Raw genomic sequence first — 17,254 nt, 5'->3', positions numbered from 1 at the left:
CCTGGCTCTGGGCAAGGGCATACACATCCATTCCCTGGGGGCTGGAAGCTGGAGCCTGTGGTCTCAACCCGCATGGGTCTCTTAACCCGGGGCTGTGGCGGGCAGTGCAGCCTCTACTTGGAGCTGCTGTCTCTGCACTGAGTGGACCTTTGGAGACTATTCAGAGCAAAACACCAGCCCAGGGGGCTTCCTGGTGCTGGACCTTTTCCCCCAGAATACTGCGTCATCTGGGCTGGCCGGCTCCACTCCTGCCCGAGGGTGTGGGTCCTCAGTCCTCAAGTTTCCCAGGGCCCCTGAGCAAGCTCTGTCATTCAGTCTATTGGGGCAGATGACAGATGGGCCCCCCAACCACAGCAGAGGCTCCGCAGGCACACCCAGGTGGCGATCCTACAGCCTGAGCTTTCTGTTTTCCTTTGCCGCCCTCCCCGAGAAAAACATGTGGCCACAGGCAAGACCCAGGCCCAGCTCTGACTTCCTTATCTACAACTGGTTTAACTAAGATGGACAATCACTGGGGGGCACCAGAGGGCAATTTTGTCCCCGTTATCTAATAGAAAAGAGAAAACACCAACAGAATCTAATTTCTGTGCAGAGCAGAGTCTCATCAGAAATTTGCAAATGTGAGCTGTTCTCTTTCCCATGCGTGTGGTATCATTTATCTTCTAGAAATGGTACATAGGTCTTTGCAGCACTTTGCTTATGAACAACAGAGAATAACCCCAAACTCTCCCTCCATACAGAAAAGAAAACTGGGTTTCTCCCCACCCCAGACTCCCCCAGCATCACCTCCAGGAAAGAGAGGACACTGTCCCACTTTCAGGGTGTCTCTTAGCTTCTACCCCGCAGTTCAACTCCTGAACTTCCCCCATCTTAGAGGATGCCTCTCAAACCCCATGACACCTGTGGGATGGGTGTGTAGCTCTTCAGAATATAAGGTGGTTAATCTTAAGTGTCAAGTTAACTTGGCCATGGGGTGCTCAGATGTTTGATCAAATGTTATTCTGTGCATGTCTGTGAGGGGGTCGTGGATGAGATGTACATTTAGACTGTTAGAATGGATTAAGCAGATTACCCTCCCTAATGTACCCTCCCTCACCCAATCACTCCTGATTGGAACAAAAGGGCTGACCATCCCTGGAGCAAAAGAGAATTCTTCCTGCTTGAGGACCACAGAACCGGGTCATCAATATTTTCCTGTCTTCAGATTCAAGCCTGAACACTAGCTCTTCCCAAGTCTCCAGCCTGTCGACTTACCCAGCAGATCTTGGGGAGTGTCTGCTTTTATAATCATGTGGCCAGTTTCCTACAATAAATCTGTCTCTGTATCCATCCACATGCTACTGGTTCTGTTTCTCTGGAGAACTCTGACAAATAGAGAACATGAGCAATTCCTTTGTTTCACGGCCTCAGGAAAAACCAGGCTGGGTTAGAACCTGCAGGGCGCTGGTGGCTCCACTGGCCTCTGAGAGCCCCAGGCCTGGGATGAGGACAGCTCCGCCACCTCCTGCTTCTTGATGGTCACCTTTCTGGGTCTCAGTGTGTATGTGAGAATAACAGTCCTTTACATCTCTTCATGTCTAATGTTTTCTCCAAGTGTCACAAAGGCTGGACTCTGATCTGTTGTGTCCACTACTTACTATCAAGCATCTGGCAATATCTGGGGCATATAGTTGGTGCCCAGTGAGTAGTTGTTGGATGTTGCATAGGTGGGTGGGATGGATGGATGAAGAGATAAATGGATGGGAGAATGGATGGATGGGTGGGTAGGTGAATAAAGGGATAAATGGATGGGTGGGTGGGTGAATAAAGGGATAAATGGATGGGTGGGTGGGTGAATAAAGGGATAAATGGATGGGTGAATGGGTGAATAAAAGGATAAATGGATGGGTGGGTGGGTGAATAAAGGGATAAATGGATAGGTGGAGGGGTGAATAAAAGGATAAATAGATGGGTGGGTGGGTGAATAAAGGGATAAATGGATGGGTGGAGGGGTGAATAAAGGGATAAATGGATAGGTGGAGGGGTGAATAAAAGGATAAATACATGGGTGGGTGGGTGGGAGGGTGAATAAAGGGATAAATGGATGTGTGGGTTGGTGAATAAAGGGATAAATGGATAGGTGGAGGGGTGAATAAAAGGATAAATAGATGGGTGGGTGGGTGAATAAAGGGATAAATGGATGGGTGGAGGGGTGAATAAAGGGATAAATGGATGGGTGGGTGGGTGAATAAAGGGATAAGTGGATGGGTGGGTGGGTGAATAAAGGGATAAATGGATAGATGCACTGCATGCACAGATGGAGGGATGGTTAGATGGGTGGATGAGGGGACAAGCTGATGGAAGAGTGGATGAACAGTGTGGCAGTTAATGTCTGTGTCAACCTGACTGGATTACAGGATGCACAGGTATCTTGTAAACATTGTCTCTTGGTGTGTCTGTGAGATACTTTCCGGAAGACATTAACATTTGAATCTGTACAATTTGTGTCACTAATCTCCCCTCCACCTTCCCATTCTGGGTGTTTCATGTAGATGTAATCACTCCATACATAACCCTTTGTCTGACTTCCCTCTCTGAGCCCAGTGCTTTCAAGTTTCATCCGCGTTATATCAAGGTTCCTGTCCTCTTTATAGCCGAACATCCCATTGAGTGAATAGGCCACGTTTTATCTGTCCATTTGGACAGATGATCGGTCTGATGGTCGGTCGGTGGGCATGCGGGCTGCCCCCACCTATGGGTTATTGTGAACAGTCATGCTGCAAACACTGTGCATTGTTGCTCACTTTGCTGCTTTCTAGAGGAAAGTAAAATGTGAAACAGTCTTCCCCATCACTTCACGCCCATATCCTCAGGGACGGGTGATTCAGGGCAGTGCAGTATCAGCGCAAACCCTCAGCCTCAGGAGGGCACCAGCGGGGCAAGGGGCAGAGTTTAAGGACAGTGTCCTTATGGTGGGGTCAGGGCAGCCCGTCTTCCCTGGAAGTCCCCCGGGCATTCCCAGGCTCCGCCTCCAGCCCCCTGGATCAAAAGAGGGTTGAGGTCGTCTCAGGGTTAGCCAGGTGAGGGGCCCTGGAAGAGAGGTTCGGGATTTGGGTGGAAAAGCATCTTGTGTCTCTCAGGCATCTGTAGGTGAAACAGGACTTACAGACCCCTAAGTTCTGAGTAAGGAATCTGCCTGCAGAGCGAGAGACCCAGGTTCGATCCCTGGGTCAGGAAGATCCCCTGGAGAAGGGAATGGCGACTCACTCCAGTGTTCTTACCTGGAGAATTCCATAGACACAGAGGAGCCTGGCAGGCAACAGTCCATGGTGTCACAAAGAGTCAGACATGATTGAGCAACTAACTCTATCTGAGTATTCAGTGCACACATCTCAAACCCCCTCCTTCCCCTCGCATTAGTCTGAGGTGTCTTCCAGATTCAGCAGGAGAGCACTTTGAAAGCTGCAGGGGATCAAAAGCCCGGGAGGGATGAAGCCCCAGAGCCACTGTCACCACTGGTTCCGCGACATGGACCAGGCCGCCCAGCCCCCACCCCAGGCGCCTTCACTGGGCACCACAGGTCACAGACCCAGACCTTCAGAAATGTGTCCGCACGAAGAACGCAATAAACGAGGTATCGGAAAGCATGTGTGTCTGTCAAGACTTGGGAAAATGCTAATAAAGTGGCCGTGTCCAGGTTATGCCGGGCCAGCTCCAATTTCCAGGGCAGCAGCAGGGGAAAGGAGAGAAAACTTTTATTACAAACTGGAAATTGGAACAGGTAGGAAATTATTCCTCAAAGTCTTCCAAAATGCATATTTTTCCTTTTCTACTGGAGCTGTGAACACAGTTTAGTAAGCTAAGTGAGGAAGTATTCTTCCTGGGAAAACAGCTTTCTTTCAATGCTGTCTTATCACTTCTGTTACTGTTCAGTTGCTCAGTCGTGTCCAACCCTTTGCGACTCCATGAACCGCAACACGCTGGGCTTCCCTGTCCTTCACTATCTCCCAGAGTTTGCTCAAACTCATGTCCATTGAGTCAGTGATGTCATCCAACCATCTCATCCTCTGTCATCCCCTTCTCCTCCTGCCTTCAATCTTTCCCAGCATCAGGGTCTTTTCCAATGAGTCGGCTCTTGGCATCAAGTGGCCAAAGTATTGGAGCTTCAATTTCAGCATCAGTCCTTCCAATGAATATTCAAGGTTGATTTCCTTTAGGATGGACTGGTTTGATCTCATTGCTGTCCAAGGGACTCTCAAGACTCTTCTCCAACAACACAGTTCAAAAGCATCAATTCTTCGGCACTTAGCCTTCTTTATGGTCCAACTCTCATATCCAAACATAACTGCTGGAAAAACCATAGCTTTGCTGGCAAAGTGATGTCTCTGTTTTTTAATGTGCTATCGAGGTTTGGCGAAGGCTAAATGAGGTCATAAAGTGAAGTGAAAGTTTCTCCATCACGTCCGACTCTTTGCGACCCCATGGGCTATGCGGGCCATGGGATTCTCCAGGCCAGAATACTGGAGTGGGTAGCCTTTCCCTTCTCCAGGGGATCTGCCCAACCCAGGGATGGAACCCAGGTCATTGTAGGAGGATTCTTTACCAGCTGAGCCCCAAGAGAAACCCTGAGGTCATAAAAGCGGGGCGCTAATCTAGGATAGAGCCACTGTAAGAAGAGATTAGGTCTCAGAAGGAAGGAAGGAAGGCCACAGGAGGACACAGCAGGAAGGTGACCGTCTACACACCAAGGAGAGAGGCCTCAGGAGGAACCTGCCCTGCCCGCACCTCGGTCTCAGACTTCATGCCCCCAGAACTATGAGATGAAGCTCGGATCTGTCAACTCCTGCACCTGTGGTTCTTTATTCCTGCTGAGCCAAGATGCGAGGTCTGGAGCAGGGCTGGGAGGGTCCACTCGTGAGGCCCTGGCATTGTGAGCATGCAGCTGGGACCGCAGGGTGAGGGACCCAGGGAGGGAGCTGCTTGCCCATGGCGGGGTGGGAGGATGCTGCATGTCGGGGTGTGGGGGTGGGCATCACTGACAAGGGAGCGGAAGTGGGAAGGTGGCGACTTTGGCCTCAGGGCGATTTCCATCCAGGGAGAGGTGAAGGGGTGAGTTAGGCCCCCTGCCGGAGTGAGAGCCAGGGAGACCCAGGGGGCAGAGGAGGCTGACGCCTCTCGGGGCCTTCCTCTCCCCTGGGGACCCCTGCCTCCTGGGCCCCTCAGAGGTGAGCCCCTCTGCCTGTCCCTGTCCACCTGCACTCCTCTGATGGCACGGGGGTGTCCTTGCAGCTCCACATGCCCTCCCGTCTGTCCCCCGGCTGTGCCTCGCCGCTGAGCTCCTGGGAGGTGACAGCATGCTGTTCCCACCCCACCCCCCGGGCCTGCCCCCTGCCCCTTGCATACCTCATGTCCCGCCACCCGGCAGGTGCCCATCACCAAGAGTCAAGCAGAGCCAGGCGTCCCCAGCCACCTCCTCCTCACCTAGGTCCAGTGGATCCCTCCACGGGCCACCCAAATGCTCGGGCAGTAACTGAACTTGGGGTCTCCTCCATCCCACCCAAGCCGTCCCCACCAGTGTGAATGCCTGCTGGGCCAGACTCAATTATAACCATCACTGCTTCTCCTCCTCCCCTCCCCCACGGACCTGGGCACTAGGGGCAGAGGTCAGGCCTCTGGGGTCACTTTGATCCCAGCAGTCAGGACATCCAGCAAGCTGTCTAACACCTAAGAGAGGCTCATCAGTCAGTTTAGGGGGAAAGAAATGAACAAATCCCCAAGAGAAGCTACAGTTCATTACTTCTAGACAATTCAGAAAACTGTGCATGAGCATTCTGCTTAATATTAACATTTTAATGTTTACATAAATAAAATATTGATTGCTTTACGGCTAAGAGACTTTCAAAGTGTCCAATAAAACCAATTTCTGAGTGAGCTTTTTCACATTTCATGGTGTATGTGCATGCATGCTAAGTCGCTTCCGTTGTGTCCGACTCTTTGCGACTCCATGGACTGTAGCCCCCCAGGCTCCTCTGTCCATGGTATTCTCCAGGTAAGACTACTGGAGTGGGTTAACATTCCCTTCTCCAGGGGATCTTCCCGACCCAAGGATAGAAGCCGGGTCTCCTGCTTTGCTGAATTCTTTACCTGATGGCTCAGTTAGTAAAAAATCTGCCTGCAATGCAGGAGACCTGGGTTCGATCCCTGGGTTGGGAAGATCCCTTGGAGAAGGGAAAGGCTACCCACTCTGGTATTCTGGCCTGGAGAATTCCATGGATTGTATAGTCCATGGAGTCGCAAAGAGTCAGATACGACTAAGCATCTTTCACTTTCTTTCATCGTCTGAGCCACCGGGGAAGCCCCTGGACTGGGGGCTCCTGGAAATGCCAGTTCTGGCTGAACCCAAAATGAGCCTCAGCATCCAGGAGCTTCCGATTAATGCCTGGAGTCTGACCTCTCTCCTGCCCGAGCCAGTGACCAGCAGAGATGGATGGAGGGCACCATCTCCCTGGAGAGGAGGCAGCCCCCCCAGAACACCACTCCTGGTCAGGAGGGTTTGGGGTAAATCAATGCCGAGAGCAGCTTCATGATCCAGAGCTGCCTACCACCTCCTTCCTCCTGTTTGAAGCAGGCCCTGGGCCTTGGCAAGCCGGGCTGTCCAGACGCTGGGGCTCTGGCCAAAATGAGCTGTTTTTCTAAAGGAGCTCGTGGCGGTCTTGGCAGAGATGAAAGAAAACGGCCTTCCTGCACCCCAGCCCGGCCAGTAACGCTCTGAAGGGCCATTGACGCTGAAAATCGCTTGCAAGGTTTCCTCCGGCTAAATCCTTCGGGTGTCCTGGTTTCCCCCGGAAATCCCATCGAGGCTCATGGTCCATGAGGCCAAGAATACAAGCAGCTGAAATCTGACCCGAACCCGAAATCTGTCCCGACCAGACTCCCACGGGGAACCGTCTCCCACCCCATCCGTCACTGGAGCACACGTGATGGACTCAGTCGTCTGCAGAGGAGTTGCTGCATTGGCCCCTGGGCTGAAGCTCCTGCTCGCCCGAGTGCTCGGGCGGGCAAGCAGGTGACACTGCGGGAACCCGGGGTGGGGTCTTGCTGATTCTCCCCGGGGCTGTGCAGGGGCTGGTCACCTCCTTCCCGCCTTAGCTGAAACAGGCCCTGGAAACACTGATTTCAGTGGACTTCGGGTTCCCCTTGGTGGGGAAGGCAGAGGTGAACACTGGACAGGCAAACAACAGCTCTGCCCCCAAAGGGAGAGGGCCCTTTAGCAGGAAACGGATGCCCGGTGACTCTGCTGCAGGGGTGGGGCGGGGGGACCAGGCTTCCCCATCCCAGCAAGGGCGGCGGGTGCAGCTGACATCCTCCGGGCGCAGAGAGCAGGAGAGAAAGCGCAGCTCCTGGAGGCCCAGGGCAGGCCGTGTGCCTTCCCGGGACAGTAATAAGGGCAAGGGTCACAGCGTCCTGACAGAGGGGCTGGGAAGCTTGCTGGCGAGGGGGGGGGGGTGTTGTCGGGGGAAGCAGGGAGGTGTGGAATCGATGACTAATATCCTAAGGATGGGCTTCCCTGGTGGCTCAGGGGTAAAGAATCCGCCTGCCAATACAGGAGATGCGGGTTCAATCCCTGGGTCGGGAAGATCCCCTGGAGGAGGAAATGGCAACCCACTCGAGCGTTCTTGCCTGGGAAATTCTATGGACAGAGGAGCCTGGTGGGCTACAGTCCACAGGGTCACAAAGGGTCGGGAGCGACTAAGTACACAGGCTTGCAACCTAAGGACGGGGCTGGGGCGGTGTGCAGTGGAACCCACCCCCAGATGAGTGCAGCAGGCAGGCCTGGGGGAGCTGAGCCTCTCATTGGGGGCGGGAAGCCAGCGTCTTGCCTGCCAGCCCCACCCCAGGACCCTCTCCCTCTACCACCTCACGTTGTAGGGCTTGCCCTGGTCTCCAAAGGGTCTATTTTCAGGCCAAAGCCCTCTGTGTAATCTGTCAGGCCGCAGGGGTGGGGATGGGGGGAGAGCTCTACCCATGCCCCTCACCAAGTCTCATGGTACACTGTGGTTTCCTGGAGGGAACTGCAGTCAAGGTCTGAAGCCCCCTAAGCCAGACACGCTCTGGTCTCCCTGCGACTCATCCCTGCTCCATCCCCGGCCCCTCCCCCTCCCTCAGTGCCCCCCAAGCCCTCCAGGTGGGGGGCTCCCAGCAGAGAGATGGCGCTCCCAGGCCATCCTGACCCCCAGACCCCAGCTGGCACCATCCGTCCGTCCGTCCAAGGTGCTCGGGGGACATGGGACCTGACGCCCTCCCTGCCTGTCCCCGTCTCCTGGGTCCGTAACGAGGCCTTGGTGTCACTTGCAGGTTGGCTCGATGATCTAACCAACCTCCTGGACCCCAGATTGCTCAACAAGCTCTAGCTTCTAACATCGACCTGGGGCCTCCAACCTCCCATGTCGGGGCCGCGATGCCAGGAGACCAGCTGACAGGGAACCAGCCTCAGGAGGGTGAAGGGGGCGGAGCTTCCCGGGGTGGGGCTCAGTGGTTAAGATCCTCCTGCCAACACAGGAGATGCAGGTCCATCCCTGATCCAGGAAGATCCCACGTGCCTGGGGGCGACTAACCCTGGGCACCACAACTGCTGAGTCTGTGCTCTAGAATCCAGGAGCCCTAACTACCCATCCCAGCACCCGTCCACAGCAAGAGAAGCCCGTGCACCGTAACTCGAGTGTAGCCCCCTGCTCCCCCAAACTGGAAAAAAAGGCTTGCAAGGCAACAAAGACCCAACACAGCCAAAACTAAATAAAATTATTTTTTAAATATAGAAGGGGAGCACCGTGGTCCCAGCTGCCCTGCCTTGCAGCCTGAGCTCCGGTCACGGTCCCCCTGGAAAGGTTGGGCTTGCCAGGTCCAGGGACGCCCCCAGGGGCTTCTCCCAGCAGGGGTGTGATGCAGTCCTCAATGACTGGCACCAAGGGCCACAGGCCCAGCTCCCTGCTCCGTCATCGCTGCCCTCAGCGCCCTCCCCAGCACAGGGCCTGGTGGACATGTTCACCAAATGCCCCACGAGGTAGGGAGGGAGTGAGGGAATTCGTGGACGAACAAATGAATCAAGCCAGAACCATTTCCTGCCTTGCTCCCATTCCTCTCCCTAAGCACCAGGCCAGCATGCAACTTACTCGGCTGGCAGAAGCGGGGTCCCCTTGCCCTGCTGACCGCGGAGCCCTCAGGCACTTGGCTCCAATGGAAGCACCTCCTTCAGGGACCACGCCTGCTTCCTCCCCTCTGAGTTCACATCCTACCAGTGGGGTGGGTGTGACCTTAGGGCGTCTTCCAAGGCCAGGCCTCCAGACAGAGGAAGCTTCTACATCCTGTATCTCAGGGCTTGGTGTCACCCGGCTGTCATGCTGGAGGCTGCCCGGGGCGCATGGCGAGGCCACAGGGATGCGTGTCCTGGCCGACAGCCCTGCTGAGGTCCCAGCTGACACCCAGCAATGACCACTAGAGTTGGGTGAGGTCGCCTTTGAGATGACCTCCCTGAGTGCAATCCCGCAAGAGACCTTGGTCAGCTTCCCAAGGGAGGAGTAGGAGGGCGAAAATATGAACTTAAAAATAACAAAATTACTGTCTTCGCTTTATGCCACTACATTTTAGGCTGATTGAACATTCAACAATAAAAGCTGGAGGAAATTGTCAACTAGTAAGTGCTGCTGAAACTGACATAACAGCCCCTCCCCTGCGCACCCTAGAATCCACCCAGTGAGCTGTTTTTGTTGTTGTTTATTTAGTCACTAAAGAAAGCTGAGCACCGAAGAACTGATGCTTTTGAACTGTGGTATTGGAGAAGACTCTTGAGAGTCCCTTGGACTGCAAGGAGATCTAATCAGTCCACCCTAAAGGAAATCAGTCCTGAATATTCATTGGAAGGACTGATGCTGAAACTGAAACTCCAGTACTTTGGCCACCTGATGTGAAGAGCTGACTCATTGGAAAGGACCCTGATGATGGGAAAGATTGAGGGCAGGAGGAGAAGGGGACGACAGAGGATGAGATGGCTGGATAGCATCACCGACTCAATGGACATGGGTTTGGGTGGACTCAGAGAGTTGGTGATGGACCGGGAGGCCTGGCGTGCTGCGGTTCATGGGGTCGTGAAGAGTCAGACACGACTGAGTGACTGAACTGAACTGAACTGAAGTCATATCCAACTCTTTGTGACTCCATGGACTGTAGCCCACCAGGCTCCTCTATCCTTGGTATTTCCCAGGCAAGAATACTGGAGTCAGTTGCTGTTCCCTCCCCCAAGGGATCTCCGGACCCAGGGATCGAACCTGCGTCTCCTGCTTGGCAGACAGTTTCTTTACCACTGAGCCCCCAGGGAAGACTGCTGAGCTGTTCACTTCAATACAAATGAGTCGTAGCTCTTCTTAGCAAAATGGCAGGACCCTCCTTTCACCGCTTTGAATCTCTTTTGAGAAATAGCATCTGCACTGTGGGCCAGAGCAGAGACACCAGATCATTTAAGGCATCTTTAAATTTTAAGATGTTCGTTTGCAATGCTGGGCCTGCAGGCTCCACATAACAAACGCCTCAGAGAGGGGACTCCCTTTGATGATTAACACAGTATGCTCTGCCGGGCTCTCTCTTGGAGCGAAATGAAACTGTGTGCCCAAGGACCCAATATTTGAGCAAGAACAAGTCTCTTTAATAATTGATAATTAGATAGCTTTAATATAGAAGTCAGAGTGAAACAGAAGGTAAAAGCATGAGTAGAAATGAATGGGGTTAACAGCATCGCTGCAGAAGAGGCTTCCTACTGCCCATCTGAGCAAGAAAAGGCAGTCACCACAGACTTCTTCAAGAGGGTCAGAGTGCAGTCAGTCAAGAGTGGGGAAGACGGGGGTGGGGGGCAGTTTAATGCCCAGGAAGGAAGTTCACTGCATGTCAGCAGGGATTTCCTCTAATATATACAGAGCACAGACTTTGGTCTCATCTATAGGGAGCCTTAGGGCTTCCCCAGTGGCTTAGTGGTAAAGAATCCACCGGCTATGCAGGAGACACAAGTTTGATCTCTGGGATGGGAAGATTCTCTGGAGGAGGAAATGGCAAGCCACTCCAGTATTCTTGCCTGGGAAATCCCATGGACAGAGGAGCCTGGTGGGCTACAGTCCGTGCGGTCACAAGGAGTGGGACACAACTGAAGTGACTGAGCATGCATGCATAGGAAGCCTTGAGGACACAGTGCTACTTCTAGTACCAGAAGGACCAACCAAGATATTTGCGGGAAATTTTGACAGCAGCCTGACAGCTCGGTGCAGAGCAGCACAGAATAAAGGGGGCGTTTGCTCAGGGTGGGGGTGATCAGGACTGTCTGGAAGACGTTTCCAGCCTCACAACACCTTTCAGTCTTTCTCGATACACACCCGAGTCAAGAATGTCAATCTCGGAAGATGGATTTGGAAACTGAGGCCAAACCACAACATTTATAAACTGTGTGTTTGTTCCTGGGCTTCTTGGCATTTGGTAGCACAGCTAAAGTAAGGTTTCTCTCCTCTTTTTCTCTCTTTTCTTGAAAGTTGGACCTCAGATGCACAGAACTGGGGTCCGTGCATAAGCCCAGATTCAGGTTATAATGTCATCACTGGTCCATGTATGGCTGTCTTTGTTAGGTGTGTCTGTCTGTCTGTCTGTATTATATGCTGAACACCCTGAACTCACCAGCCACCTGTATGAGGCCATTGCATTTGACTAACACTCTGGACGTGTTCTTTTCCATACGTGCTTATTACCACTTCCTCTCTTTCCTCAGAGGCAACTACTGTCTTACATTTGGGGTTCATCCTTGGTGGGGGCGGGGGTGGTGGCAGTGGTGGCGGTTTAGTCTCTAAGTCGTGTCGATTTTTTCGACCCCATGGACGGTGGCCTGCCTGGCTCCTTTGTCCGCATCATTATTTTGCTTTTAAAAAAAACTACCTTGTGGAGCAGGAAATGGCAAGCCACTCCAGTATTTTTGCCTGGAAAGTTCCATGGACAGAGGAGCCTGGCAGGCTACAGTCCACTGGGCTGAAAAAAGTCGGACATGACTGAGCGCACACATGCATGCACACCCACCCGCCCCCCTTATAACTAAAGATTAAAAAGAAATCAAACTTGGGATAGAAGTAGCTTTGGACATTAAGTAAAATGCATTCTTGGTTCAGCCTCCATGTTATGAAATGTCACCTCAGAAAGCTCCCCAAAGAGGCTAATATATGACCTTATAACACTTTTATTTGACTTTACAGAAAGACCAGAAATCCAAAGACCTTCAGAATCTCTCTTAATGAGCTCATTCATTTGGCATAGTTATAGCTTCAATATTTGAAGCTTTTCATGGCAAGGAAGTTCCCTCTGTGTTACTTGGTATGACGTAAGAGGCTAATATGAATATGGAATTACCAAGTTGAAAGTTGAATTTCCTCCAGTAGACCATGCTTTCTACTGTCTCGTACAGTTATAAGGGAGAACTGGCCATAGAAACTTCTGGGTTAGTGGGCTTCTGGCATTATTATGAGTAGAGATTTTAAAAAACACTTCATTGAGATATAAATTCATTTAGTAGTTCACCCTTTAAAGTGTCCAGCTGAATGAGATTTATTGTATTCACAGATTAGCGCAACCATCACCATTGTCAATTTCAAAACTTTTTCATCCCCTGAAGAAGAAATCTGGGGGAATTCCCTGCTGGTCCAGTGATTAGGACTTGCTGCTCTCACTGCGGGGGTCCAGGTTCAATGTCTGGTCAGGATTTAAGATCCCACAAGCCATTCAGAGCTGCCAAAAAATAAAAAAAGGAAGGAAATCCTTTTAGCTGTTACCCTCCTATTCCCCTGCCCCTGCCCCATCCAGTCCTAAGTGATCGCTAATACAGTCTTAGTCTATGGGTTTCCCTCTTTTGAACTTTCCTGTGAATGGAACCGTAAAGATTGCAGTCTTTTGCGACTGTTTTCTTTCACTAAGCATGATGCTCTCAATATTCATCCATGCTGTTGCATGTATCAGTACTTCACTCTTTTTATGAGTGAATCATATTCTATTGTGTGGATATCCTATTTTTTATCTGTTCATCCGTTGATGGACATTTGAATGTTTCCACCTTCTGACTATTAGAAATAATACTGCTATGAATATTCATGTACAAAAAAAAACTACTTTGACTTCCACATGGAGTCTTAAATATTGTGTAGCTGTGCATTTTAAAAACTATATAAAAAGGCTCTCATACTATATGAAGTCTCTGGTGCTTGCTTTTTCATGCAACTTTATGCACGAGGCCTCGTGCTTTGGGGGGGTTTGGGGGAAGGTTTTGGTTTGTTTCTTTGATAGCTGTTAATCTTTGGCCGCACACATGGCATGAGGGGAATCTTAGTTCCCTGACCAGGAATCGAACCCACGTTCCCTGCAGTGGTCCGTTCCACTGGACCACTAGACAAGTTCCTGAGTCATCCAGTGTTCACTGTGGCTGTTGTTCATTCCTTTTTACCCCTGTGTGGTAGTTTATATGTGAGTGGACTCCAGTTTATACAGGCAGTTGGGATGCTTCCAGTTTGTTGCTACTAGAAACAGTATTGTGCATTCTTGTTCATGACTTGTTAAACACACTTGGGAGCATCTCTTTCTTTTTTTTCTTTCTTACTGTATTGTTTTTATTTTCTCTCCTTTTTTTTTTTTGTTTGCTTGTTTTGTGCAAGCGAATCTCTTGATGCTTCCTAGGACTGGAACTGCCAGATTGTAGGGTAGACTAATGTTCAAATTTACACGATTGATTTCCCAGATGATGGTAACAATTTACACCGTCACCAGCAACATGTACATTCTCAATCTGCTTCCTCTCTAATACTCGGCACTATTAGACTTCATGATTTTGCCAAACATGGGTGTGCAATGGTATCTCACTACATGACAGGAACTTCCTTGATTTCTAATGAAGTCTGTCATCTCCTTACAGTTTTTATTGGCTCCCTATATTTCCTCTTCTCTGAAAGGCCTGTTCATATCTTTCACTCACTTTTTAAATCAGTTGTCTTTTTCTTATTCATTTCTTTTTTTTTCTTTTGGCCAAGCCACAAGGCATTCGAGATCTTAGCTCCCCAACCAGGGGTGGAAACTGTGACCCCTGCAGCAGAAGCGGGGAGTCTTAACCACTGGGCCATGAAGGAAATTCCTCTTATTAATTTCTAGAAATTTGTTTAATCGTCTTTGTCAGTTACATGTGCTGCCAACACCATCTTTAATCTAGCTTGCCAAATTCACCAATATTTCATATTGGTTGGCTGGCTTTTGGTACATTAAGAAAACTTTTTCTACCCTAGGTTAAGAAAAACTAATCACCTATATGTTCTCATTAAGAATTTTAAAGTTTTGTTGTTCCTGTGATGTGATGTGTATGTGTTCATTCGTGTCTGACTCTTTGTGACCCCATGACGGTAGCCCACCAGGCTCCTCTGTCCGTGGGATTCTCTAGGCAAGAAGACTGGAGTGGGTTGCCCTGCCCTCCTCCGGAGCATCTTCAAGAGCCAGGGATTGAACCCACATCTCCTGTGTCTCCTGCATGACGTGAGGATTCTTTACCACTGTGCCAGCTGGGAAGCCCTTTGATGTTGCTACTTTTGATCATAGTAAAGTTGACTTTTGTGTGTGATGTGAGGTAGGGATCTTCCATATGGACAAGGACACCAGCCTTCCTGTTCCATTTGCTGAGCAGCCTCCCTTCAACCAGTAGTGGCCCATCTCGTCTCAGTCATGTGTCAAGTGGTCCTGGTCTCTGTCGTGCTCCATTGGCTGATTCATTGTCCTCAGCCCAGCACCTCACTCTCTTTAATGCCATCAGTCAGTCAGTTCAGTTCAGTGGCTCAGTCTGACTCTTCATGACCCCCTGGACTGCACCACCCCAGGCCTCCCTGTCCATCGCCAACTCCCGGAGCTTACTCAAACTCATGTCCATTGAGTCGATGATGCCAGCCAAACATCTCATTCTCTGTCGTCCCCTTCTCCTCCTGCCTTCAGTCTTTCCCAGCATCAAGGTCTTTTCCAATGAGTCAGTTTAATGTCGTAGTTTCAGGATTACACATGCCTGCTAGGCAAACCCTCCTCCTTCCTTACTTCTATTTAGAATGCACATGGCTCTTTCTTAGTCCTTTGATCGTCACTGCACATATTAGAAACCCGGTGTTGAGCTCATGAAAACCCTGTTGTGATTCTGAATGGAGTTGCCTTAAATCTAGAGATCTATTTGGACAGAATTCATATTTTTGAGCTATTATGTTTTCCTGTTCATGAACAGAAAGTATTCAGCCATGCCTTTGGTCCTTCTTTAAGGATCTACAGATTTTAAGGATGTACAGATTTTCTCCAAATGGATTTTAAAAATGATTTCTCATATTTGTTCTAAAGAAACATCAGATTTTTTTTTACTATAAATTTTTTGCTATTCACTTTTGAAAATCAATTTTATATCTAGCCACCTTGCTGAACACCTAATTTTTCTAGTAATTTATAGATTTTTGTTATTACTGTAGATAATCATATTTATAAGCAATGACATAAACATAAATATTTGCATATTTGTAAATAATGACAAATTTATCTCTTTTTCTATCCTATGCCATTAATTCCTTTTTATATGTAATGTCAAAAAGAAGCATAAAGATATGTGTCAACCTTGTCTTGTGATTTAAAAGTGGACGCTTCCATGTTTCAGCATTAGAATGACTCAGTGTGTACATTTAGGCGCCATTCATCAAGACAAACACTAAGACTAACCCTGATTCCTACATCAATGAGGAATCTTTATTTTTCATCATGAATGATTAATTTTATTAGATGCTTTTTTTAACTTCTAATGAGATAATTTTCTCTCTCAAAACAATGACATTTTCAGATTTTCTAACATTAAATCTTCCTTGTATTTGTAGGCAATTCCTAGGTATTGCTTATTATCATTTGTATACATTTAGGGATTCAATTTGCTAATAATCTTTTAGGGATCCATCTTCATAAGTGCAATGGCCCAGCAATTTGGCTTTCGTGTACCATCCCTGGTTTCAAGGTCGCACATGGCTTATAAAATGAACAATGGCCAGTTCTCTCAAATAAATTAATTTTCTGTCTCCCCTGGTTGACATTCTCAAGCTAATGTGGTCAGCTCAGTAAGCAAGATGGGAAGGAGTTCAAAAAGAGGGGAGAGGAGCATTTTAACAAGTTATTAAGATATAAACAATCACATGTTTTATAAAGACAGCCTATTTCAGAGTTTCTCAACCTTGGCTGCAAATTAGGATCACCTGGAGAGCTTTAAAACAATGCTTATGACAGGCACACCCCAGCCAATTAGACTAGAATCTCTGAGGTTGAGCCCATTGTATTCACTAAAAGCCCTTTCAAGTAAGTCTAACCGTGGCCAGGATTGGAAATACTGACACTTATGTCCATCAGCAGACGAATGGATAAGGAAGCTGTGGTACATATACACAATGGAATATTACTCAGCCATTAAAAAAAAAATGCATTTGAATTGGTTCTATTGAGATGGATGAAAGCCCATCCATACTGGAGCCCATAATGCAGAGTGAAGTAAGCCAGAAAGAAAAACACCAATACAGTATACTAATGCATATATATGGAATTTGAAAGATGGTAACGATAACCCTATATGCAAGACAGAATAAGAGACACAGATGCATAGAACAGTCTTATGGACTCTGAGGGAGAAGGTGAGGGTGGGACGTTCTGGGAGAATAGCATTGAAACATGTATATTATCATATGTGAAACAGAACACCATTCCATGTTCGATGCATGAGACAAATGCTCAGGGCTGGGGCAATGCGATGACCCAGAGGGATGGGATGGGGAGGGAGTTGGGAGGGGGGTCCAGGAAGGGGAACACATGTAAACCCATGGCTGATTCATGTCAATGTATGGCAAAAACTACTACAATATTGTAAAGTAATTAGCCCCCAACTAAAATAAATAAATTTATTAAAAAAAAAAAAAGAATCTGAATTTTCCTTTCCATGAGGCAGCCTCACAGATCTTCATCTTATTAAGAGATGAGTCCATTAATTTATCAACCAGTGAGTGTTTGCTGGCATTTTCCAAGTGGTAACATTGCTGCTGATTACAGCACAAACAACACAGACACTCACCAACTCGTGATTGAATAAACTATGGTTCTTTTATTCAGTGTGGCGTTCCAAAGAAAGTTCTACAGAGATGTTAGTGATCTAAAGCTCATAGTGATTATA

This window comes from Giraffa tippelskirchi, chromosome 8 (genome assembly GCF_054371585.1).
Source record: "Giraffa tippelskirchi isolate mGirTip1 chromosome 8, T2T-mGirTip1v1.2.pri, whole genome shotgun sequence".
Taxonomy (NCBI): Eukaryota; Metazoa; Chordata; class Mammalia; order Artiodactyla; family Giraffidae; genus Giraffa; species Giraffa tippelskirchi.
The sequence above is the reverse complement of the archived record's forward strand: the minus strand, read 5'-3'. Positions refer to the sequence as shown.